The 27,329-nt window shown below is 42.6% G+C and overlaps 1 protein-coding gene across 12 annotated transcripts in view; it reads right to left on the reverse strand.

The window, feature by feature from the left end:
* Positions 1-287: 287 nt before the first annotated feature.
* The window catches only part of LOC120075458 (zinc finger CCCH domain-containing protein 1), a 31,216-nt gene continuing 4,174 nt past the window's right edge, over positions 288-27,329 (reverse strand). For 2 of the 12 annotated variants that reach the window (XR_016529171.1, XR_005481338.2), the window contains exon 6: positions 13,255-13,531. The gene's annotated coding sequence lies outside the window, so the exon portion shown is untranslated. Of the gene's footprint in view, positions 877-950; positions 1,188-1,267; positions 1,901-1,996; positions 2,100-2,172; positions 2,266-2,342; positions 2,556-2,632; positions 11,088-11,442; positions 11,678-13,254; positions 13,532-27,329 lie in introns of those variants that run through there. The other 10 variants (XR_016529165.1, XR_016529164.1, XR_016529163.1 and 7 more) reach the window with 10 other exon arrangements.

The raw sequence follows: 27,329 nt of genomic DNA on the forward strand, positions 1-27,329 counted from the left end.
GTCTCGTGTTGGATCAGGAAATTTCCATCATTGTTTTTTTATTAAAAAGTATATAAACAAAAATTTGCATGGCAAGCCATCAATATTTGTCTTCCACCTATGAATTTATCTACAAACAATAATCAATATTTCCAATCCATTACATACACTCATCAAATATGAAATAAACACACTAATCACCAATATTTGGCATAACAATAACAGACTTTCATAAAATACTTACACCAAGAATTTCTCTCATTCACAAATATCAATTAGTACTAATTCCATGAATACTTAAAACCAAATACCCCATAAACACAAAAATATTATACATAAATCTTCCAATAAACAAATCATGGTTAGATAAATTGTTAACAAATGAATGCAAATTTACCTATATAGGTTTCAATTTTTTAGAAGACCGATGGTGTTGGAGATCGTATTTGGCTTGCCATGTTTTCAATCCACTAAGTAGTTTGAAAACATTAGTTAAACATAAATACTTCGACTAAGAACTAAGAAAGTTCAATTACACTTACATATTTATAACTCCATGAAAATCCTCTTGAACCTTACTTCGAAGAGAGTCCAAAACATAAACACAATTTTCTTGTAGATTGATTACAATCAATATCCAATGATATCTATAATAAGCAACAATTTTGAAATATTAGTACGTGTATAGTGCAAATTAAAAATAACTTAAGAACTTGTATTTACTTACCCTGTATTATATGGAATAAGGAAAAATTGGTCTAAATTAGTGAATTCTAGTTGACTGACTAAATTTCTGGATCGAATATCTTGAGACTTCACGTGTGGCGGTATTGTTGCTTGATCAATTATAAAAAAAACTTCTTCGTAATATCACGACCACATTCATCCTAAAGATACCTAAACAAAGTAAAAGTTATTATTTAAACATGAAACAAAGTATACATGAGTGAATCTAGATGAGTAATACTTACGCAATGTATGTCAAAATACACATGTAGCCTATTTCAACCATATTGCAACATTGGATCAGATCATCGCAACCTAAATAAATAAATTTGTCTCTTCCATGTTATATGCTCGTCCAAAGTGATACGGATCATGTCTACATCATTCATGCTATGCATGGCATGTCCATTCAAGAGTTTGATGGTACCATTGGCATCAGTATATTTGCAGGACTGGCGAAAGCTCTTAATTGTTGAATGGTCCTACCATAACCAAAGTTACAAAAATTCAAAGTAGGAAAAATAATAAATAACCAAACTCATATACTGAAAAAGAGGCATACTTTTTTTCTCGTCAACCGCAACTACAAGTTCACGAGGCCATGTTACGAAGTTGCCCATTGCTTGATTTAAGGACTCTATTTTACCCTTCACATGAATTGGTATAGGCAAATCTTCTCCAATGGCAATGTCAATCAGAACTTTAACAGTTAACCATGACACATCATCATCAAATGTTGTGGCTATTGCAACAATATTATCTACTGTTCTTATAGCCAAGTGGCATGGTGTCCCCTTACCAAATTTAAAAGAACTTATGTCATGCATGGTTAAGCACGTCCAACATGATTAAAATTTAAAAGTCACAACAAATAAATTATCTCTATATCTTCTTTAGGCATCTTCTCAGTATCTTTTTCTTCAGATGCACTTAGTGCAACACTTCCAACAAATGATTTGGACTGATGAGATTTTCTATTGTGTGTTCTTTCTCTTGACAACTTACCATGTCAAACATTTTTTTCACTAGAGCCTCCTTCAATTTCTTGGCTCATTAAGGACTTTGGTTTTACTAATTTGAAATATTAGGAATGGGAAACAAAATCATCCATTCCTCTAACACGTCCCACCTGTTCCTCTGTACCCAATGCTTTGGTCAAAACATCTTCACCTTCATAGGCTTCAGCCAATTTATCCTGTAAACCATATTACAATTTTCACACAATATCTATATCATCACAAGTTTCAAACATTATATTATGTCATCTTAACTTTGCACAATATAAACGTACAATTCGATTGGCACATTCTCAAGTAGCTTCATATTCTTTATTTTTTTCTTTTTCTTGCTTTTTTCCATAAAGTCACCCAATAAGAAGGATCATTCGATAGGTTCTACATGAACATACATATTTAATTAGCATAAACATATTAGAGTAAAAGATTTAATTTAAGTAGAAAAACTTACAAATTATTGGGCAAGATTCGCATAACCCTTCCAAGAAATGTGATGATTATATACACATTTCGCACGTCTTTCTTTTTGAAGACGACTGATTTCCTGTACAACAAATCTAGTTGAAGTTACCTATCAAAACAATGATAATGTTGACATTTAATTTATTGTGAATGACTTACATCCCATTCTTCACTCAATCATTCATTGACGAACGATGTCCACTAATCTTGCTCTATATGAGAATATTGTTGGGGAGGAAATTGCAAGACCAAGGGTTCATCCTTAAATGGAAGTATGAACTTTTGAGTCAATGTTGTCTTGAAAGTCCAAAACTTCCTAGATGGAGATATGAGTATACAATGTTTGGACTTAGAGTCCACATCAAACGACATCTGCACAATGAAAAAAATAGTTAAACAATAAACTAGTAAACTACTATGCAAGTGAATTAAAATTTTAGAAAACATACCGTGGCCTCGTGGCCCAATTTTTGTGCGTGAACATTCCGGCAGGTGAAAATTTGAAAACGGACCCAGGGGTTCAAAATGATGAGAAAAAGCCGTGCGCGGAGATGATTTTGGGAAGGGAGATCGTTTGGTGCCCCAATCGGCTATCAGACCCGGCAGGAGTGCCTCGGGGACCAATTTTTGTGTGCGAACTTTCCTACGAGCAAAAATTTGAAAACGGACACAAGGACTCAGAACAATGAGAGAAATTCGTGTGTGAAGACAGTTTTGCAAACAGAGCTCGTTTAGTGCCCCAAACGGCTATCGAGCCCCGTGGGGGTGCCCCGGGAACCAATTTTTGTGCACGAACTTTCCGGCTGGCGAAAATTTGAAAACAGACCCAGGGGTTCAGAACAATGAGAAAAAGTCGTGTGCGAGACGATTTTTGGAACGGAGCTCGTTTGGTGCCCCAAACGGCTATTGGGCCCGGTGAGGGTGCCCCGGGGCCCAATTTTTATGCGCAAACTTTCCGGCGGGACAAAATTTGAAAACATACCTAGGGGTTTAGAACGATGAGAAAAAGCCGTGCGCGCAAACGATATTGGGAACGAAGCTTGTTTGGTGCCCCAAACGGTTATCGGGCCCAGCGGGGGTGCCCCGGGGCCAAATTTTTGTACGCGAACGTTCCGGTGGGCGAAAATTTGAAAACGAACCCAAGGGTTCAGAACAATGAGAAAAAGCCGTGCACGCAGATAGTTTGTGAACGGAGTTCGTTTGGTGCCCAAAACGGCTATCGGGCCCAATTTTTGGTCGCGAACTTTCCGATGGACGAAAATTTGAAAGACCCAGAGGTTCAGAATGATGGAAAAAATGGTGCGCGCAGACGATTTTGGGACGGAGCTCATTTGGTACCCCAAATGGTTATCGGGCCCGGAAGGGGTGCATAGGGGCCCAATTTTTGTGCGCGAACTTTTCAAAGAATTTGAAAACGAACCCAGGGGTTCAGAACGATCAGAAAAAACAGTGCAAGCAGACGGTTTGGAAACGGAGCTCGTTTGGTGCCCCTAACAGCTATCGAGCCCGACGGGGGTGCCCTGGGCCTAACTTTTGTGCGAGAACTTTCGGATGGGCAAAAATTTGAAAACGGACCAAGGGTTCAGAAAGATGAGAAGCCGTGCGCGCAGAAGATTTTGGGAACGGAGCTCGTTTGGTGCCCCAAATGGCTATCGGGCCCGGTGGGGGTGTTTAAATTTTGTGCGCAAACTTTCCAGCAAGCGAAAATTTGAAAACGAGCCCAGGGGTTAAGAACGATGAGAAAAAGCCGTGCGTGTAGACCGTTTTGGGAATGGAGCACGTTTGGTGCCAAAACGGCTATCGGACCCGGCGGGGGTGCCTCGGGGCCCAATTTTTGTGTGCAAGTGAAAATTTGAAAACAGACCCAGGGGTTCAGAACGATGAGAAAAAGTCGTACGCGTAGACAATTTTAGGAACGGAGCTCGTTTGGTGCCCAAAACGGCTATCGGGCCCAGCGGGGGTGACCTCGGCCCAATTTTTGTGCGCGAATTTTCTGGCAGACAAAAACTTGAAAACGGACCCAAGAGTTCAGAACGATGAGCAAAAGTGGTGCGCACAGACGGTTTTGGGAACAGAACTCATTTGGTGCCCAAACGGCTATCGGGCCCGACGGAGGTGCCTTGGAGCACAATTTTTGTACGCGAACATTCAGGCGGGAGAAAATTTGAAAATAGACCCAAGGTTCAAAAAGATGAGAAGTCGTGCACGCAGACAATTTTGGGAACGGAGCTCGTTTGGTACCTTAAACGGCTATCGGGCCGATGGGGGTTCCCCGGGGCCTAAATTTTATGCGCGACGGCGGACGAAAATTTGAAAACAAACCCAAGGGTTAAGAACGATAAGAAAAAGCGATACGCGCAAACGGTTTTAGGAATGGAGCCCATTTGGAGCCTCAAATGGCTATCGGGTTCGGCGGGGGAGCCTCGGGGCCCAATTTTTGTGCGCAAACTTTCCGGCGAGTGAAAATTTGAAAACGAACCCAGAGGTTCAAAACGACGAGAAAAAGCAGTGCGAGCAGTCGGTTTCGGGAATGGAACTCGTTTGGTGCCGCAAATGGCTATCGGGCCCGACGGGGTGCCCTGGGCCCAACTTTTGTGCGCGAACTTTCCAACGAGCGAAAATTTGAAAACAAACCCTGGGTTCAAAACGATGAGAAAAAGTCATGCGCGTAAACGGTTTTGGGAGGAGCTCATTTTGTGCCCCAAACGGCTATCGCTCTCGGGGGGGTTCCCCGGGGCTCAATTTTTGTGCGCTAACATTTCAAAACGGGCGAAAATTTGAAAACGGACCCAAGCGTTCAAAACGATGAGAAAAAGCCATGGGCATAGACAGTTTTGGGAATAGAGCTCGTTTGTCGTCCAAAACGCCTATCGGGCATGACGAGGGAGCCTCGGGGCCCAATTTTTGTGTGTGAACTTTCTGTCGAGCAAAAATTTGAAAACAGACCCTGGGGTTCAAAACGATGAGAAAAAGTCGTGCGCGTAGACAGGTTTTGGAACGGAGCTCGTTTGTTGCCCCAAACGGCTATTGGGCCCGGCTGTGGTGCCCCAGCGCCCTATTTTTATGCGCGAACTTTCCGGCAAGCGAAACTTTGATAATGGACGCAGGGGTTTAGAACGATAAGAAAAAGTCGTGCGCAGACAATTTTTGAAACGGAGATCGTTTGGTGCCCCAAATGGTTATCGGGTCTCGCGGTGGTGCCCAGGCGCCCAATTTTTGTGTGCGAACTTTCCGATGGGCGAAAATTTGAAAACGAACGCAGGTGTTCAGAACGATGAGAAAAATTCGTACACGCAGATGGTTTTGGGAACGGAATTTGTTTACGTTTTGATTGAGTTACGACAGTTTTTAACATTTCCGTATTATGGAGGGGAATTAATGGCTAACGACCTTAGCACATATAAATTTGATTCCAGATTTGCTGTGCAAATAACATTACCAATCGGAGGGTTGTATTATAGGATTCGGAACTCCGCGAACTCTAGAAATTGGTAGGGTTTCTCAGGTTCGTTTTCATTATTGTCTTTCCAACTTCGGGAGCATAATGATTCCGATCTTTGAGGTCTGAAAATGGAGGGTCACACTTACAAGAATTACTAAGTGTTAGTAAATTCTTGACCAAAGTAGCCATAACTGAGTTACTATAGGAATAAGAGTTATTCTGGTGATAGTATCTAGTCAAGATAGTCTTGGTTCAACGGAGGAATAGTCGATCACCCCTCGGTGAAGGTTATTCTAAACCGTTGAAATATCATTGCAAAATATAATAATGAAGGGTACATTATTAGTTTTTTTGCTAAACTTGTTTGGATTTAAAAGATTAATGTGTTTACTAAAAAGGATATGTTTTTCTTTTCAATATGACTAGCTCTTTAGATCAACTCTTAGCTTCCGAGAAACTAAACGGCGATAATTACTCAACATGAAAAACAAATATGAATTCAACACTAGTAATAGATGACCTCAAATTTATCTTAACTGAGGAATGTCCTCAGGCTCCTGCCTCAAAAGCTTGAAGAAGTCGAGATCACCCCAAGGTTGGAAGAAGAGAGGTTGTCTCGACCGAAGCAGTGGGAGACTTGAAGTTGTTTTTCAACGATAGATATATTATACTTAAAGATGTTTTGTATGCTCCTAAAATGAGACGAAATTTAATATCTATCACATGTATATTGGAAAAAATGTATAAAATATCTTTTGAAGTTAATGAAGCGTTCATTTTCAGAAAAAAAAAATATTCAAATTTCTTCTGCTATACTTGAAAACAACTTATATAAATTAAGACCAACTAAAGGAAAATTTGTCTTAAATACGGAGATGTTTAGAACAGCCGAAACTCAGAATAAAAGACAAAGTTTCTTCTAATGCCTATCTATGGCACTTAAGACTTGGCCACATAAATCTCAAAAGGATTGAGAGATTGGTTAAGAATGGTCTCCTAAATCAGTTAGAAGACAATTTTTTACCTCCATGTGAGTCTTGTCTTGAGGGAAAAATGAGTAAGAGATCTTTTACTGGAAAAGGTCTCAGAGCCACAATACCCTTTAGAGCTTGCACATTCGGATCTCTGTGGACCGATGAATGTCAAAGCTCGAAGTGGGTATGAATATTTCATAAGTTTAATTGATGATTATTCAAGGTATGGTCATATTTACCTAATGCATCACAAGTCTAATTTTTTTGAAAAGTTCAAAGAATATAAGGTTGAGGTTGAGAACCAGTTAGGTAAAACAATTAAAACACTACGATCAGATCGAGGTGGGGAGTACATGGACTTAAGATTCAAGGACTATATGATAGAACAAGGAATCAAATCACAACTCTCTGCACCTAATATGCCTCAGCAAAACGGTGTATCTGAAAGAAAAAACAGAACCTTGTTGGACATGGTTCGCTCAATGATGAGCTTTGCTGAGTTACTTGATTCCTTTTAGGGACATGCATTAAAGACTGCTGCCTATATTTTGAATAACGTTCCCTTTAAAAGTATATCAAAAACGCCGTATGAGCTATGGAAAGGGCGTAAAGGCAGTTTACGTCACTTTAGAATTTGGGGATGCCCGATGTCACAATCGCTCTTTCGGAAGCTTCTCTTAGCGATTGTGCGGCACTTGTTCCCGCTCACGAACAAGTCAGCCAACTCGAATACGGACTGCCGATAGCACACCGAGTGCCTCTCGCAACCTCCACCCCCATTTTAGGGAAAACGGTTTTAGGAAACGGGTTTAGAGAAAAGGTTTTCGTAAGAAGTTTTGTGAGTGTGAATAAAGAAAGAAAGATTGTAGTAGATTAGAAAACAATAAGCAACAACAACAGTTTTATAGAGTACTACTCCGAGTATGAGGAAGTGATGGTTAGTCTTATCCCCATATAGTGCATTCTGAACAAAAAGCCAACTGGCGCCCTTGCATATGCAAAAGGGCGAGTGGTCACTTACAATGAAAATGTAAAGAAAGCAAGCTAACTAAGCTAATACAATACAAGATATGAAAGTATGCTAGAAGGGGGTCGGATCGGGCATGCGGCCATGGACAACAGGCCCTAGACAAGCATGACCGTGACATTCTCCCCCCATTTGGCTGCTTGATACTGGCTTAGACTACGGTGGGTGTAGATCAGGTAATGACTAAGCATTTGGCGAGGGGCATTGGTATGACTTTATGTTCAAGTAGGAATTCCATCCCCAATACCACGTCGAAATCATCCATCTTGACAATCACGAAGTCAACGAAGCCCTTCCAGTCTCCTAACTTCACCGGAGTTCTCTTCGCTATCCCCGTAATCGGTAGGGCTGCGGAATTCACAGCTTTCATCTTCCCTGCGTCTCTTTCCCAAATCAAGTTCAGGCGGCGAGCTTCCGTTTCAGCCATGAAGTTATGGGTAGCCCCAGAGTCAACCATAGTGTTTTTGGCCGATCTTTGGTTGACCCAAGCGTCCACATACATGAGACCTTTCTCTAGTGGCTCCGTCGCCTTTCCCATATTCTTCTGGAGTGCAGATAAGAATTTCAATGCCCCCATCTGGGATTCTCAATTTCTGCAGCTGGCTCGGTTACCGTCTCTTCCAGTTCAGCCTTGTCTTCGGAGGTAGAAGCTAACGTGGCTTGAAAAGCATTGAACGCGGTTCGATTTGGACATTCGCCCGCCCTGTGTGGCCCTCTACATATGAAACAAGACAGGGGGCAATTGTAATTGTTATGTTGTTGCGGCGGCCCCCGCCAGTTGTTTCCTGACCTCGGTTGGGATGATTTACGGTCCCCCCTGTGTTCTTGTCTCCTCCCCCTGTATTCCTGTTTCCCCCATTTGAGGAAGTTGATTGCTTCCTCACATCCTGTGAGTCAGTGCTAAGGTCATATAGCCGTTCAGCTGCCGCATAGGCAGAGGGGAGATCCTGTACTCTCTGTTCATATAGTTTTGATTTCGCCCACGGTTTCAGCCCTTCCACAAAGCAAAAGACCTTATCTTTTTCAGACAAATCTCGTATGTCCAACATGAGTCCTGCAAACTGTTTTACATAGTCCCTGATGTTACATGTTTGCTTTAGCTCTCGGAGTTTTCGTCGAGCCAAGATCTCGACATTTTCAGGGAAGAACTGCGAACGAAGTTCTTGTTTCAATTTATCCCAAGTATCAATAGTGCAGCGTCCTTCCTGTATGTCTGTAAATCGTGATCTCCACCACAGTTTCGCATCTTCAGCTAGATGCATTGTTGCTAGTGTGACTTTCGACTCTTCAGTCACTGTGTTCGTCGCCTTAAAGTATTGCTCAAGGTCGAAGATAAAAATTTTCCAGGGCTTTCACTTCTCGCACCCCACAAAAGGGGTTCGGTTCTGAGATTTTTATTCTGCTCACTGCCATTGCTCCCCCAGATGGGGCTTGGTTCCCTACCGCTCGGATGATGAGATTCACCCTAGCACTCACATCCGCTATCTCGGTTCTGACGACATCAAGAGCCGACCGAATGTCTTCAGACAAATCGGTTACCATCTGAAGTATTGCTTTTTGGGAGCTGTCCAGCTCTTCGACACGCTCCTCTATGTGGGCAACAGAGCCCGAGGAGCTATCGCCTCGTTCAAAGCTGCCGGACCGTACTGTTTTGGTCTCAAGGGTCTCTACACTCATCATCAATTCTCTGACGGGTAATCCGTCTAGGCGGCCTACCACCGCATCAATTCCATCGGCTTTCTCAGCAACTTCTTATAGCCGAATCTCTAGGAAACGGACATTATCTGGGACCTCTCTCAGGTAGAGCATTTGCTCTTCCATCTCTACCAATCTATCCACATGGTACTTGTTCAGGTTCTTCGTCGCCGACATGATCACTAATCTTCCCTCTATAAGCCAACCTAGCTCTGATACCAACTGTCACAATCGCTCTTTCGGAAGCTTCTCTTAGCGATTTTGTGGCACTTGTTCCCGCTCACGAACAAGTCAGCCAACTCGAATACGGACTGCCGATGGCACACCGAGTGCCTCTCGCAACCTCCACCCCCGTTTTACGGAAAACGGTTTTAGGAAACGGGTTTAGAGAAAAGGTTTTCGTAAGAAGTTTTGTGAGTGTGAATAAAGAAAGAAAGATTGTAGTAGACTAGAAAGCAATAAGCAACAACAACAGCTTTATAGAGTACTACTCCGGGTATGAGGAAGTGATGGTTAGTCTTATCCCCATATAGTACATTCTGAACAAAAAGCCAACTGGCGCCCTTGCATATGCAAAAGGGCGGGTGGTCACTTACAATGAAAATGTAAAGAAAGCAAGCTAACTAAGCTAATACAATACAAGATATGAAAGTATGCTAGAAGGGGGTCGGATCGGGCATGCGGCCATGGACAACAGGCCCTAGACAAGCATGACCGTGACACCCGACACACGTGTTGGTGCAAAATCCTAAAAAATTGGAACGTCGTTCAAAACTATGCCTATTTGTAGGTTATCCAAAAGAAACAAAAGGTGGTTTATTTTACGATCCTCAAGAGAATAAAGTATTTGTATCGACAAATGCCACATTCTTAGAGGAATACCACATAAGAAGTCAAACACCTCACAGTAGACTAGTATTGAATGAAATTTCCAAAGACGCTACAGATAGAGCTAGTTCATCGACTAAAGTAGTAGATAAAACTAATACATCTGGTCAGTCACATCCTTCTCAAGAGTTAAGAATGCCTCAACGTAGTGGGATGGTTGTTCATCAGCCTGACCGTTACTTGGGTTTAACAGAAACATAAGTCGTCATACCTGATGACGGCATAGAGGATCCATCGACCTATAAATAGGCGATGAAAGATGTGGACCGTGATCAGTAGGTCAAAGCCATGGACCTTGAAATGGAGTCTATGTACTTCAATTCTGTTTGGGAACTGTAGATCAACCAAATGATGTAAAAACCAATTGGTTGTAAGTGGATCTACAAGAGAAAACGAGACCAAGCCGGTAAAGTACAAACCTTTAAGACTCGACTTGTGGCAAAGGGTTATACCCAGAGAGAGGGAGTGGACTATGAAGAAACTTTCTCTCCCGTTGTCATGCTTAAGTCGATTAGAATACTCTTATCTATTGCCACCTTTTATGACTATGAAATTTGGCAGATGGATGTCAAGACAGCCTTTCTAAACGGCGATCATGAGGAGAATATCTATGTGACTCAACCAGAGGGGTTTATTGCACAGGGTCAAGAACAAAAGGGTTGTAAGCTTCGAAAATCCATTTATGAGTTGAAACAAGCTTCTAGATCTTGGAATATAAGATTTGATATTGTGATCAAATCTTATGGCTTTGAAGTCGAGTGGAGCAGTGGAGCACGCGAGGCGGATCCGGGCATTAGGTCGGGTCTAGGAGCACCCTTCTCGGGTCTGGGAGTAAAACCGGGTCTATGAACATTTTTTTTCTTCAGTTTGAAGTCGTCCTGTTTCCCGAAACCGAGCAATTATAACTTAATTTCAACTCTAATGACTCTAGCAAATTTACAGACCATTTTTCACACATTAATGCTCATAAACATGTGAGCAATTACAAATTAATACTACAAAAAAAACTTAATTTAATTGCCAAAACCTAAAAACCATTTTAGTTTCCAATCTCAATTTTATCTAATAAATTGATACCCACCACATGCAATTGAGTAAAATTATAACATGCTCTGATACCACATGATGGAAAAGTCGGTATGCGTAGTGAAAATAAGAATCAATTTTAATCTAATTGCCCAAATTAAACATGCAACCCTAAATAAATTAATTAGGGTTATTTTGAAATAATACCTTTGAAGCTTCCAAAACTCCTCTATTGCCGCTCAAACACGAACCAGACAACCACTAGAGCTGACCTACTATCCTCTGGACTCAGAACCGGGTTGTGGGACCCAATGGATGAAGAACCCGAGAGAGAGAACAAAATGGAAATAGTAGAAGGGATTTTGGGTTGGGTTTGTAACGACCCGACCCCCTAGGATTTAAGTTAGGCCTCACATGCATGCATGGAACTTAAAATGACACTCTGTTATGGTAAAATAAATGCTAATTAAATAAGGTAAATTTAAAAGACTTTGCATTTAATTTCAAATATTAAAACCAACGGTAGAGTACCCATAAATCATAAATGATAATAAATAAATCTGGAAGCGATTCTAAATAGTAAGTTTTAAACACCAACACTGAAAGCTAAGAAAAACATGAAAAGAAGTTTAAATCTCATGAGCGGAAGCATAAAACTGCTCCCAGTGGCTCGTTCACGAATTTCGCTTGTCATTCGTCGACACGTCCTACTCTTACCTCAACTTGGTCAAAAAACGCAAAACAAAATCTCCTTAGAACTTCTTTAGCACACTTGAATCAACCTAAAGTTATGGCTTGATCCAAGACATTAATACTCGATTTAATTAGCCAATCGATCTTCACCAATTTTTTGCAAAATAAAATGGTATCTAGCTTGATGGTCAATACCTCAAAACTTCCAAACCTTGAATCCAAGGTTTTCCTCAAAATTCCGACAAAGATCAGGGCAATGGCGGTCGACGACGCGTTGACTTGTGGCTGCCATAGATAGGCAACGTGTGTTGCTATCAAATGGCATAAATTGTTTAGGCTAGCAGCTAGTAATGAGGGTCTTGCATGAGGAAGGTTTGCAAGAGTGGAAGAGAAGGGGAATTTCTAGTTTACAGATTTTATTCAGCAACGATTACGAACAAACCAGAGCTTCAAACAACGATCCAACCGTTAAAAATGAAACTTTATGTCTCGAACAAAATTTGAGCACGATCGAACGGTTCAAACTCTGGCAATCGATAATTTTGTGAAAGCTAACGCTGAAAAACCGAATTGCTTTCTCTCCCAATTTTTTACCTCTTTTCACTCTCATTTAATTTCGAAAAAAAAAAATCTCAATTCTTTTATTTTTTCCAAATTTTGAAAAAATAAATAAAATATTTAATCACAATATCTTCAAAATCTCTAAAGATTCTATTAAATTTAGAAATTAACTAACTTTTCAAATTATCTAATTTAGGCTTCAAAAACCAAAATTAAAAGGCATAGGATCCATCAATTTGATACAAATTAAATCCTTCCAAATATTTAAATCAATTCAAAACCACATGAAATTAATTATCTCTTTTATTTTTATTTTTTTTTTTTTGTTGGCCCTAAAATCCAAAATCAAAGAGAAGCAAAATTCAATATTTTTAAGATGATCAGTTCGAATATCTAAATTCAATTCAATTTAACTAATAAAAGTTTCAATTATTTCAATTTAATCTCAATTTTCCAAATGAAAGGGAAATTTAAACTCAATAATTTTAGATAATTAACTTAAATTCTCATGAAATTCGGGATGTTACATTCTTTCCTCCTTAGGAAACTTTCGCCCTCGAAAGTTCAAGTCCTTAAAGGCTCGTGATACTTAGTTCTTATCTCATCCTCATGTTTCCAAATTGCTTCTTTAGACCGATAAAAAGAACTTTTAATTAGCACTAACTCCATGTTTCAAAAAGTCTTCACCTCTTACCATGAATTATATAACTTATCTGAGATAGTATCATGTTACTCTTTAATCTTAAAATAAACACATAACACCACTTAGACCCTCCTAGCACGAGTCTGAAATTCTCATTAAAATGAGGCTCTTAAAGTCTCCATAAAAATACATCACCATAACCTCATAATAGTTGTAACCATTACCTAATGTTAGTTTCTAAGATAAAGACCTTCATGATTGCATATATCTATATTGAGAATGTTCACACTCCATAGAATGGGTCACCTCACTGTCCTGCAACAGAAAATATATCTCTCGTGGCATCTTAAATCTAAGATTCAGAATTCGGATTCGACATCAAATTGCCCTGACAATCCCCTGCAACCAAGATACACTATCATATTCAATTCGTAAAAGTTGATACAAAGTCGCGTGAATCATCTTTCTTTCCTAATAACAAAGTTGATGTGCTCCAAGACAAAACATTAAGGCACATATTTACATTGCTAAATGGTTCTTGTATAAGTGACTTAGGCTATTCCAACTCTGCTAGAGTCCTTCTATGAGGAGCCTTAAGGATAGGAGTTGCTCTCAACTCAAGTTCATCTCTAGTGCTAGGGGTCATTGTGGGAGATCAAATTTAGTCAACCTTAATACTCATATAGCTTGTTTCTTACTTGGAGCTAGATTACTTTCAACTTCAAAAAAAAATCGATGGCTTCATTAATTCCGATAATGAGGGATCTGTTACTGGGCCACAAGGACTTTCTAGACTTACGTAGTAAGTCAGCCTACAGAACCCAAAACATAGGCTCTGATACCAACTGTAACGACCCGACCCCCTAAGACTTAAGTTAGGTCGTTACTAAACACATACATACGTGGAACTTAAAACGACACTCTGTTATAGTAAAATAAATGCTAATTAAATAAAGTAAATTTAAAAGACTTTGCATTTAATTTCAAATATTAAAAACAACAATAAGGTACCCGTAAATCTTAAATGATAATAAATAAATCTAGAAGCGATTCTAAATAGTAAGTTTTAAACATCAACACTGAAAGCCAAGAAAAATATGAAAAGAAGTTTAAATCTCATGAGCGGAAGCATAAAACTGGTCCCAGTGACTCGTTCACGAATTCCAATTTTCATTCGTCGGTACGTCTCTACTCTTACCTCAACTTGGTAAAAAAATGCAAAACAAAATCTCCTTAGAACTTCTTTAGCACACTTGAATCAACCAAAAGTTGTAGCTTGGTCCAAGACAAATTCCAATACTCAATTTAATTAGGCAATCGATCTTCACCAATTTTCTGCAAACCAAAATGGTATCTAACTTGATGGTCAATGCTTCAAAACTTTCAAACCTTGAATCTAAGGTTTTCCTCAAAATTCCGACAAAGATCGAGACAATGGCGGCCAACGGCGGGTTGACTCATGTCTGCCATAGATAGACAACGTGTGTTGCTGTTGGACGGCATAAATTGTTTAGGCTAGCAGCTAATAGTGAGGGTCTTACATAAGGAGGGTTTGAGAGAGTAGGAGAGAAGGAGAATTTATTCAGCAGCGATTACAAACAAACCAGAGTTTCAAACAACAATTCAACCATTCAAAATGAAACTATATATGTCTTGGACAGACTGACCAAATTTTAGCACGATCCAACGGTTCAAACTCTGACAATCGATAATTTTATGGAAGTTGTCGCTGAAAAACCGAATTGCTTTCTCCCCTAATTTTTGACCTCTTTTCACTCTCATTTAATTTTGAAAAAAAAATCTCAATTCTTTTATTTTTTCCAAATTTTGAAAAAAACAAAATATTTTATCACAATATCTTCAAACTCTCCAAAGATTCTATTAAATTTAGAAATCAATTAACTTTCAAATTATCTTAATTTAGGCTTCAAATTCCAAAATTAAAGGGCATAAAATTCATCAATTTAATACAAATTAAATCCTTCTAAATATTTAAATCAATTCAAAACCACATGAAATTAATTATCTCTTTTATTTTTATTTATTTATTTTTTTTAAGTTGGCCCTAAAATCCAAAATCAAAGGGAAGCAAAATTCAATATTTTCAAGATAATCAGTTCAATTATCTAATCAATTTCAATTAAATTCAATTTAACCAATAAAAGTTTTTCAATTATTTCAATTTAATCTCAATTTTCCAAAGGAAAGAAAAATTTAAATGCAATAATTTTATATAATTAACTTAAATTTTCCTGAAATTTGGGATGTCGGGTTTTTTATTTAGCCCAATTTTAGAAAACTATATTGGTAAAAAGTCCAAAAGTCTTTAATCCAAAATCACAAGTCCATATTTATAGAAAAGAGTCATGCAAAATTGCATGAAAAAACTTCATAAAATCCCCCCTAAAATAGTCAACACCCAGCTCACTATTTTGTTAGTGGAATTATCCAACAAAAGTTTGGATTTTCCCACTAACTTTAGTCAAAGTGCAAAATAGTCATTTGGTCAAAGTCAAATTGACCAAAGAGTCAACATTTTGACTTTTTATGATTTGGTCACATTTAAATATTAAAGCTGTATCTCTAAACTGAAAAAATTGACCACTATATCACATATACTTGTCGGTTTCTCTCTCTTCACCTAATTCGAACAATTTGAATTATTCTATCATATTGTTCTAAGTTTATTCCATATGAGCTAGTAGGGAAACTTAATGGACCTGTAGATCATGGGATCCAACGATCCGAGATTAGTTGGCTAAACTCTTTAGATGGAGCTAATCAACATTCCTTAACTCATGGGTCATTCCACTATAATCTCGTAGTTGCACTCCCCTCACTATAGATATATTTGTGTCCATATGATATAACCATGATTAGTAAGTTAATCCTTCACATGTTGTTCGTAATCTCGACTGGGTCATAAAAACCATTTTACCCCCGAGACTACATATTATTCCTTAAGTTCCACTGATCTTCTAATGAACAATTGATTTAAGGTCCAACATATAAATCGAACCCCACTCGGGCTTATGAGAGGGTGGGCCCCTTATTCAAAACCTGGATTTAGTACTAAAGGGAACAACCTATCTACTATCCCTATAATGGGTAGGAATGAATTCCGTCTTACACCCTATATTCTCAAAATCCACCTGATCTTACCTCTGAAATGGGAGGCTTAATGGGCCAGTGATAATGAGCTGCCTTCACCTATGCAGATCTAAAGATAATTTCCAGTGAACAGGAGTTCATAGTTAGCTCAAGATTAAGATTAAGTAACCTAGGTCATCAATTAACGAAATAATCAATTTTATACATTAAACGGCATTTAGAACGTAAAAGTGACTATTTCATGGTTCAGTCTTATCTAAACTATTTACATAGAATGCCCCAATTTTCATATCTCCACATGAACAGTTTAGGACATCGTTTGTACTAACTACCAAATGGGCCGCATCCATAATGTCCCCAGAATAAGGCGTCCAACCTTATTTATATACTATAAACCATTTTGGCTATATATATTTGAACTTGATCCACATTCATGTCACTGTATAAAGTTCAAACTTAAACTTAATAACCTTGGAACCTTAGATTATTGGATTCATGAATATAATTTAAATTTACTAAAGATTTTCAATAACAGTTTTATTGAACAAAAATATGATATTACAAATTACGAGTTTTAGGACATAAAATCCAACACGTTTGGTGCCCCAAACGGATATCGGGCCCGGCGAAAGTGTCCTAGGACCCAATTTTTGTGTGCAAACTTTCCGACAGGCGAAAATTTGAAAACGGACCCAGGGGTTCAAAATGATGAGAAAAAGCTGTGCGTGCAAACGATTTTAGGAACGGAGCTTGTTTCGACTACCGAACGGCTATCGGGCCCAACAGGGGTGCCCCAAGACAATTTTTGTGTGCAAACTTTCTGGCGGGCGAAAATTTGAAAACGGACCAAGGGGTTCAAAATGGTGAGAAAAAGGCGTGCGCAGACGGTTTTGGGAACGAAGCTCGTTTGGTGCTCCAAACGACTATCAGGCCCGGCGGGGGTGCCTCGAGACAAATTTTGTGTGCGAACCTTCCGGCGGGCGAAAATTTGAAAACGAACCAAGGGGTTCAGAAAGATGAGAAAAAGTCGTGCGCGCAAACGATTTTGGGAACGGAGCTCATTTGGTGCCCCAAAACAACTATCGGGCCCAGCAAGGGTGCCCCGAGGCACAAGTTTTGTGTGCGAACTTTCTGGAGAACGAAAATCTAAAAACGGACCCAAGGATTTAGAACGATGAGAAAAAGTCGTGCGCGCCGACGATTTTGGGAACGGAGCTCGTTTGGTACCCCAAATGACTATCGGACCCGTCAGGGGTGCCTGGGAGCCCAATTTTTGTGCGCGAACTTTTTTGCGAGCGAAAATTTGAAAACGGACACAGGGGTTCAAAACGATGAGAAAAGCCATGCATTCAAACGGTTTTAGGAACGAAACTCGTTTGGTGCTCCAAACGGCTAACGGGTCCGACGGGTATGCCCCGAGGCACAATTTTTGTTTGTAAACTTTTCGAGGAGCAAAAATTTGAAAACGGACCCAGGGGTTCAAAACGATGAGAAAAAGCCATGTTCGCAGACGGTTTTGAAAACGAAGCTCGTTTGATGTCCCAAATGGCTATCGGGCCCGACGGGAGAGCCCTGGGGCACAATTTTTGTGCATGAACTTTCCCACGGGCGAAAATTTGAAAATGGATCCAGGGTTCAGAACGATGAGAAAAAGTCGTGCGCGTAGACGATTTTGGGAACGGAGCTCGATTGAAGCCCCAAACTGCTATCGGGACCAATGGGGGTGCTTGGAGGACAATTTTTGTGGGCGAACATTCTGACGAGCAAAAATTCTAAAACAGACCCGGGCCCGCCAAGGGTGCCCTGGGCCTAATTTTTGTGCACAAAATTTTCGGTGGGCGAAATTTTGAAAACGGACCCAGGGGTCCAGAACGATGAGAAAAAGTCGTGCGCACACAAGGTAAGGAAAGGAGCTCGTTTGGTGCCCAAAACGGCCATCGGACCCCGCGGGAGAGCCCTGGAACCAAATTTTTTTCAACGAACTTTCTGGGGCTCGAAAATTTGAAAACGGACCTAAGGGTTCAGAACGATGAGAAAAAGTCGTGCGCAAACGGTTTTGGGAACGAAGCTCGATTGAAGCCCCAAACGGCTATCGGGCCTAGCGAGGGTGCCTTGAGCCCAATTTTTGTGTGCGAACTTTTCGGCTTGCAAAAATTTGAAAACAAACCCAGGGATGCAAAACAATGAGAAAAAGTCGTGCGCACAGACGATTTTGGGAACAGAGCGCGATTATCAGGCCTGGGGGTGCCCCGGGGCCCAATTTTTGTGCGCGAACTTTCCGGCATGCGAAAATTTCAAAACGGACCCAAGGATTCAGAACGATGAGAAAAAGTCGTGCGCTTAGACGGTTTTGGGAACAAAGCTCGTTTGGTGCCCCAAACGGCTATCGGGATCAATGGGGGTGCCCCAAGACACAATTTTTGTGTGCGAACTTTCCGACGGGTGAAAATTTAAAAACGGACCCAAGGCTCCAGAACGATAAGAAAAGGCCGTGCGCGCAGACGGTTTTGGGAACGAAGCATGATTGAAGCCCCTAACGACTATCGGGTCTGGCGGAGGTGCCTCGGTGCCCAATTTTTGTGCGCGAACTTTCCGATAGGCGAAAATTTAAAAACAGACCCAGGGATTCAGAACGATAAAAAAAAGTCGTGCGCTCAGACAGTTTTGGGAACAAAGCTCGTTTGGTACCCCAAATGACTATCGGGCCCGACGAGGGTTCCTTGAGACAATTTTTGTGCGCGAAATTTTCAGCAAGCGAAAATTTGAAAACAGACTCAGGGGTTCAGAACGAAGAGAAAAAGCCGTGCGCACACACAATTTTGGGAACGAAGCTCGTTTGGTGCCCCAAATGGCTATCGGGCCCATGGGGGTGAATCGGGACCCAATTTTTGTGTAAGAACTTTCTGACGGACGAAAATTTGAAAACGAACCCAAGGGTTCAGAATGATGAGAAAAATTCGTGCCCGTAGATGATTTTTGAAATAGAGCTCGTTTGGTGCCCCAAACAGCTATCGAGCCTTTCGGGGTGCCTCAGGAGCCAATTTTTGTGCACGAACTTTCCGGCGCACGAAAATTTGAAAACGAACCTAGGGGTCCAGAACGATGAAAAAAAAATTTGAAAACGACTATCCAGCCTGACGGGGGTGCCTCGAGGCACAATTTTTGTGTGCGAACTTTTTTAGTGGACGAAAATTTGAAAACAAACCCAGCGGTTCAAAACGATGAGAAAAAGCCATCCGCACAGACAGTTTTGGGAAAGGAGCTCGTTTGGTGCGCCAAAAGTCTATCGGACCCCGCGGGGGTGCCCCGGGAATAATTTTTGTGCGCGAACTTTCTGACGGACGAAATTTTGAAAACAGACCAATGGGTTCAGAACGATAAGAAAAAGCCTTGAGCGCAGACGGTTTTGGGAACGGAACTCGTTTGGTTGCCCAAAAGACTATTGGGCCCGACGGGGGTTTCCTAGGGCCTAAATTTTTTGCGCGAACTATCCTGTGGGCGAAAATTTGAAAACGGATCCAGGGGTTAAGAACGATGAGAAAAACCAAGCGTGTAGACGGTTTTGGGAACGGAGCTCGTTTATTGCCCCAAACGACTATCGGGTCCGCAGAGGTGCCTCGAGGCACAATTTTTGTGTGCGAACTTTTCGGCAGGTGAAACTTTGAAAACGGACTCAAGGGTTCAAACGGTTTTAAAAACCGTGCGCGTAGACAATTTTGGGAACGGAGCTCGTTTGTTGCCCCAAACGGCTATCGAGCCGACGGGGGTGCCTCGAGACACAATTTTTGTGTGCGAACTTCCTGACGGGCGAAAACTTGAAAACGGACCCAGGGGTTCAGAACGATGAGAAAAAGTCGTGCGCAGATGGCTTTGGGAACGGAGCTCGTTTGGTGCCCAAATGGCTATCGGGCACAGCGGGAGTACCCCCAGGCCCAATTTTTGTGCGCGAACTTTCCGGCGGGAGAAAATTTGAAAACGGACCCAGAGATTTAGAACAATAAGAAAAATTCGTGGACATACGATTTTGGGAACGGAGGTGTTTTGGGACCCAATTTTTCTGCGCAAACTTTCCAGCTGACGGAAATTTGAAAACGGACCCAGGGGTTCAGAACGATGAGAAAATTTCGTGCGCGTAGACGATTTTGGGAACAGAGCTCGTTTGGTACCCCAAACGCCTATCGGGCTCGACGAGGGTGCCCCGAGGCCCAATTTTTGTGCGCGAACTTTCTGGCGAGTAAAAATTTGAAAACAGACCAGGGGTTCAAAAAGATGAGAAAAAGTCATGCACGTAGACGGTTTTGGAAACAAAGCTCGTTTGGTGCCCCAAACGACTACTGGGACCAACAAGGGTGCTCGGGGCCCAATTATTGTGCACAAACTTTCTAACGGGCAAAAATTTGAAAATGGACCCGGGGTTCAGAACGACGAGAAAAAGTTGTGCACGCAGACGATTTTGGGAACGGAGCTCGTTTGGTGCCTCAAACCGGACCCGGAGGTTCATAACGATGATAAAAAGCCATGCACACAGACGATATTTGAAACGAAGCTCATTTGGTGCTCCGAACGACAATCGAGTCTGGCGGGGTGCTCCAGGACCCAATTTTTGTGTGCAAACTTTCCAACGAGCGAAAATTTGAAAACAAACCTAAGGGTCAGAACGATGAGAAAAAGCCATGCATATACGATTTTGGAAACGAAGCTCGTTTGATACCCCGAACGACAATCGGGCCCGACGGAGGTGCCTCAGGGCCCAATTTTTGTTCGCGAATTTTCCGACGATTGAAAATTTGAAAACAAACCCAAGGTTCAAAACGATGAGAAAAAGTCGTGCGCGCAAACGGTTTTGGGAACGGAGCTCGTTTGGCACCCCAAACAGCTATCAGGCCCTGCAAGGTGCTCGGTGTCACGGTCATGCTTGTCCAGGGCCTGTTGCCCATGGTCGCATGCCCGATCCAACCCCCTTCTAGCATACTTTCATATCTTGTATTGTATTAGCTTAGTTAGCTTGCTTTCTTTACATTTTCATTTTAAGTGACCACTCGCCCTTTTGCATATGCAAGGGGGTCAGTTGGCTTTTTGTTCAGAATGCACTATATGGAGATAAGACTAACTATCACTTCCTCATACCCGGAGTAGTACTGTTGTTGTTGCTTATTGCTTTCTAGTCTACTACAATCTTTCTTTCTTTATTCACACTCACAAAAACTTCTTACGAAAACCTTTTCTCCAAACCCGTTTTCTAAAACCGTTTTCCCTAAAACGGGGGTGGAGGTTGCGAGAGACACTGGTGTGCCATCGGCAGTCCGTATTCGAGTTGGCTGACTTGTTCGTGAGCGGGAACAAGTGCCACACAATCGCTAAGAGAAACTTCCAAAAGAGCGATTGTGACAGTTGGTATCAGAGTCAGGTTGGCTCACAAAGGGAAGATCAGTAATCATGTCGACGACGAAGAACCTGAACAAGTCCCATGTGGACAGGTTGGTAGAGATGGAAGAGCATATGCTCTACCTGAGAGAGATCCCAGATAATGTCCGTTTCCTAGAGACTCGGCTACAAGAAGTTGCTGAGAAAGCCGATGGAATTGATGCGGTAGTAGGCCACCTAGACGGATTACCCATCAGAGAATTGATGATGAGGGTAGAGACCCTCGAGACCAAAACAGCACAGTCCGGCAGCTTTGAACGAGGCGATAGCTCATCGGGCTCTATTGGCTACATAGAGAAGCGTGTCGAAGAGCTGGACGGCTCCCAAAAAGCAATACTTCAGATGGTAACCGATTTGTCTGCAGACTTTCGATCAGCCCTTGACGTCGTCAGGGCCGAGATAGCGGATGTGAGTGCTAGGGTGAATCTCACCATCCGAGCGGTAAGGAACCAAGCCCCATCTAAGGGAGCAATGGCAGTAAGCAGAATAAAAATCCCAGAACCGAAACCCTTCTGTGGGGTGCGGGAAGCAAAAGCCCTAGAAAACTTTATCTTCGACCTTGAACAATACTTCAAGGCGACAAACACAGTGACTGAAGAGTCGAAAGTCACACTAGCAACGATGCATCTGGCTGAAGATGCAAAACTATGGTGGAGATCACGATTTACAAACATACAGGAAGGACGATGCACTATTGATACTTGGGATAGATTGAAACAAGAACTTCACTCGCAGTTCTTCCCTAAAAATGTCGAGATCTTGGCTCGACGAAAACTCCGAGAGCTGAAGCAAACAGGTAACATCAGGGACTACGTAAAACAGTTTGCAGGACTCATGTTGGACATACAAGATATGTCCGAGAAAGACAAGGTCTTTTGCTTTGTCGAAGGGCTGAAACCGTGGGCGAAATCAAAACTATATGAACAGAGAGTACAGGATCTCCCCTCTGCCTATGCGGCAACTGAACGGCTATACGACCTTAGCACTGACTCCCATGATGTGAGGAAGCAATCAACTTCCTCAAATAGGGGAAATAGGAATAGCCGTTCCAGTCCTCCCAGACCTGGGGGAGGAGACAAGAACACAGGAGGGGATCGTAAATCATCCCAACCGATATCAGGAAACAACTGGCAGGGGCCGCCGCAACAACATAACAATTACAATCGCCTCCTGTCTTGTTTCATATGTAGAGGGCCACACAGGGCAGGCGAATGTCCAAATCGAACCACATTCAATGCTTTTCAAGCCACGTTAGCCTCTACCTTCGAAGACAAGGCTGAACTGGAGGAGACGGTAATCGAGCTAGCTGCAGAAATTGAGAATCCCAGGATGGGGGCATTGAAATTCTTATCTGCGCTCCAGAAGAAAATGGGAAAGGCGACGGAGCCACTAGAGAAAGGACTCATGTATGTGGACGCTTGGGTCAACCAAAGATCGGCCAAGAACACTATGGTTGACTCCGGGGCCACCCATAACTTCATGGCTGAAACGGAAGCTCGCCGCCTGAACTTGACTTGGGAAAGAGATGCAGGGAAGATGAAAGTTGTGAATTCCACAGCCCTACCGATTACGGGGATAGCGAAGAGAACTCTGGTGAAGTTAGGAGACTGGAAGGGCTTCGTTGACTTCGTGATTGTCAAGATGGATGATTTCGTGGTATTGGGGATGGAATTCCTACTTGAACATAAAGTCATATCAATGGCCCTCGCCAAATGTCTAGTCATTACCGGATCTACGCCCACCATAGTCCAAGCCAGTATCAAGCAGCCAAATGGGGTGAGAATGATCTCAGCCCTCCAATTAAAGAGGCCTGGCCCACGACAAACCCACGTTCATGGCCATCCCGATAGAATCAGTTGAGTCCACTGAAGAGGAGATCCCCCAAGACGTTATATTTGTCTTGGAAGAGTATCGGGATGTCATGCCGAAAAGCTTGCCCAAGTCCTTACCCCCACGAAGGGGGATTGGGATTGACAATGAGATTGAGTTGTTACCAGGGGCAAAGCCGCCTGCCAAGAATGCATATCGGATGGCCCCGCCAGAATTGGCCGAACTCCGGAAACAGTTAGACGAGTTGTTAGATGCAGGATTTATCAGACCGGCGAAGGCCCCTTACAGAGCCCCAGTACTGTTCCAGAAGAAGAAGGATGGGAGCCTCCGGTTGTGCATCGACTATTAGGCCTTGAATAAGCTCACGATCCGCAACAAATATCCCCTTCCTATCATTACGGACTTATTTGATCAGCTTCACGGTGCTAAGTATTTCTCGAAGCTGAACCTACGGTCTAGATATTATCAGGTCCGAATTGCTGAAGGAGACGAACCTAAGACGACCTGTGTCACGAGATATGGAGCCTTCGAATTCCTCGTGATGCTCCAGCAACTTTCTGTACCTTAATGAACCAAGTGTTTCACGAATACCTCGACAAATTCGTCGTAGTGTATCTTGATGACATTGTGGTCTATAGTGCCTCGCTGGAGGACCATCGACATCACCTCCAACTAGTCTTCGAAAAGCTGAGGAAAAATCAGTTATATGTAAAGAGAGAGAAGTGCTCCTTTGCCCAAGAGCGCATAAATTTCCTCGACCACGTGATTGAGTTGGTCGGACTGGTATGGAAGAGGGTAAGGTGGCTGCGATTAGAGACTGGAGGGTACCATCATCCGTGACCGAACTACGATCCTTCCTCGGACTAGCCAACTACTATAGGCAGTTCGTAGAAGGATTCTCGAGAAGAACAGGGCCATTAACCGAACTGCTGAAGAAAGATAGCCAATGGAGCTGGACTCCTGAATGTCAAGCCGCCTTTGAGGGCTTGAAGAAAGTGATGATTGAGGGGCCAGTCCTCGGAATTGTCGACGTGACCAAGCCATTTGAAGTAGAGACTGATGCTTCTGACTTCGCATTGGGCGGTGTCCTCCAAGACGGACACCCCATCGCGTATGAGAGTAGGAAACTAAATGATGTCAAACGGAGGTATGCCGCCTCCGAGAAAGAGATGTTAGCCGTAGTTCACTGCTTGAGGGCCTGGAGACAGTATCTCTTGGGGGCCAAGTTCGTGGTCAAGACCGACAACAACTCCATTTGTCCCTTCTTCAACCAACCGAAGTTGTCGTCGAAACAGGCGCGGTGGCAGGAGTGTCTAGCGGAATTCAACTTCCAATTCGAACATAGACCGGGGAAAAGTAACCAAGCGGCCGATGCTCTTAGCCGAAAGAGCGAACATGCGGCCCTGTGCATGTTCGCCCGCCTACAAGCAAGTACATTGAGTGCAACAGTACAAGAAACTGTCAAAACTCACTTGACAAACGACACAACGGCGCAGGCCATCCTACAGTTGGCCAAAGAGGGGAAGACACGCCAGTTCTGGGTGGAAGACGATCTACTATACACCAAGGGCAATCGCCTCTACATCCCCAGATCCGGAGAGTTACGAAGGTCGCTGATGAAGGAGTGTCACGACACACCGTGGGCAGGACATAATGGTTGGCAGAGGACTTATGCCCTTCTGAAACAAGGCTACTATTGGCCAAGCCTTCGAGACGATGTCATGCAATTTACCAAGACTTGCCTTGTCTGCCAACAAGATAAGGTCGAAAGGGCGAAATTAACGAGTCTGCTGGAACCCCTACCTGTGCCCTCTAGACCATGGGAGAGTGTGTCTCTCGGCTTCATCACCCATTTGCCCAAGGTGGGAGAGTTCGAATCGATCCTTGTTATCATCGACCTGTTCTCAAAATATGTCACTTTCGTCCCAACGCCGAAAATGTGCACAACCGTGATGACTGCCCAGCTGTTCATCAAACACATCGTGAAATTATGGGGCGTCCCCACGAGCATTGTTAGCGATCGGGACGGAAGATTCACTGGGACATTCTGGACAGAATTGTTCAAAATATTGGGATCAACACTGAATATCTCCTCTAGCTATCATCCCCAAACTGACGGTCAGACGAAACGCTTCAACAGTATGCTCGAGGAATATCTGCGTCACTTTATCGACGCTAGGCAGAAGAACTGGGTCCAGTTGTTAGATGTGGCTCAGTTCAGCTTCAATAGCCAGCAGAGTTCCGCGACCGAAAAAACGCCCTTCGAAGTGGTGTGCGGTAGACAGCCACTCATACCACACTTGATGGACCACCCTTATGCAGGCAAAAGTCCTCAGGCACATAACTTCACTAAAGAGTGGAGCAAAACCTCTGAGGTAGCTCGCGCCTACCTAGAAAGAGCATCAAGAAGGATGAAGAAGTGGGCTAATAAGAAGCGGAGGGCCCTCGAGTTTCAAGTCGGGGACAAGGTCCTAATCAAGCTACGACCGAAACAGTTTCATTTCCGAGGCCAGAGAGACCAACGGCTAGTAAGGAAATATAAAGGACCAGGGGAGGTAATTGAGAAGGTCGGGAGAACCTCATATAAGGTTCAGTTACCCTCATGGATGAAGATTCATCCTATCATCCATGTGAGTATCCTGAAGCCCTATCATCCCGATTCCGAGGATGAACAACGAAACATGCTAAGGCGCCCACTGGTCACGATGAAGAGTTCTGCTGAGAAAGAAGTTGCACAAATCCTGGATAAACATACGCGCCATATTGGAAGACCCAGACGAGAACTGACAGAGTTCTTAGTAAAATGGAAGGATCTCCCCGACGAAGAGATCAGTTGGGAGCGGGCCGAAGATTTGAAGAATGCAGCTCCAGCCATCGCAGATTTTGAACAAGGTCAGTTGACGGGGACGTCAACCAATTAAGTGGGGGAGAATGTCACGGACATGCTTGTCCAGGGCCTGTTGCCCATGGTCGCATGCCCGATCCAACCCCCTTCTAGCATACTTTCATATCTTGTATTGTATTAGCTTAGTTAGCTTGCTTTCTTTACATTTTCATTGTAAGTGACCACTCGCCCTTTTGCATATGCAAGGGCGCCAGTTGGCTTTTTGTTCAGAATGCACTATATGGAGATAAGACTAACCATCACTTCCTCATACCCGGAGTAGTACTGTTGTTGTTGCTTATTGCTTTCTAATCTACTACAATCTTTCTTTCTTTATTCACACTCACAAAAACTTCTTACGAAAACCTTTTCTCCAAACCCGTTTTCTAAAACCGTTTTCTCTAAAACGGGGGTGGAGGTTGCGAGAGGCACTCGGTGTGCCATCGACAGTCCGTATTCGAGTTGGCTGACTTGTTCATGAGCGGGAACAAGTGCCGCACAATCGCTAAGAGAAGCTTCCGAAAGAGCGATTGTGACACTCAGGACCCAATTTTTATGCCTGAACTTTCCGGCGGATGAAAATTTAAAAACGAACCCAGAGGTTCAGAACGATGAGAAAAAGAGGTGCGCACAGACAGTTGTTTTGGGAATGGAGCTCATTTGGTCCCCAAACGGCTATCGGACCCGGCGAGGGTTCCGAGAGCTCAATTTTTATGGGCTAACTTTCCGACGAGCGACGCATAGTTTTGCTACCAACCATAGTTTTGTGAACTTCATAACCAACGCATGCGTTCCTTCATCAACGCATAGTGTCCTCCCAATTAGCCCTCATACACTCTTCCTAATGTCCTTTGAAAAGAATTCGAGTTATGATCTGAAGAGAAGTCCTTGACCCTATTTATAGGCGTCCAAAATCTTTTCAAAACCGACACCTCCTGCTTGGCCACA

The sequence above is a fragment of the Benincasa hispida genome, chromosome 4 (assembly GCF_027475165.1).
Source record: "Benincasa hispida cultivar pf3 chromosome 4, pf3_genome.v1.1, whole genome shotgun sequence".
Taxonomy (NCBI): Eukaryota; Viridiplantae; Streptophyta; class Magnoliopsida; order Cucurbitales; family Cucurbitaceae; genus Benincasa; species Benincasa hispida.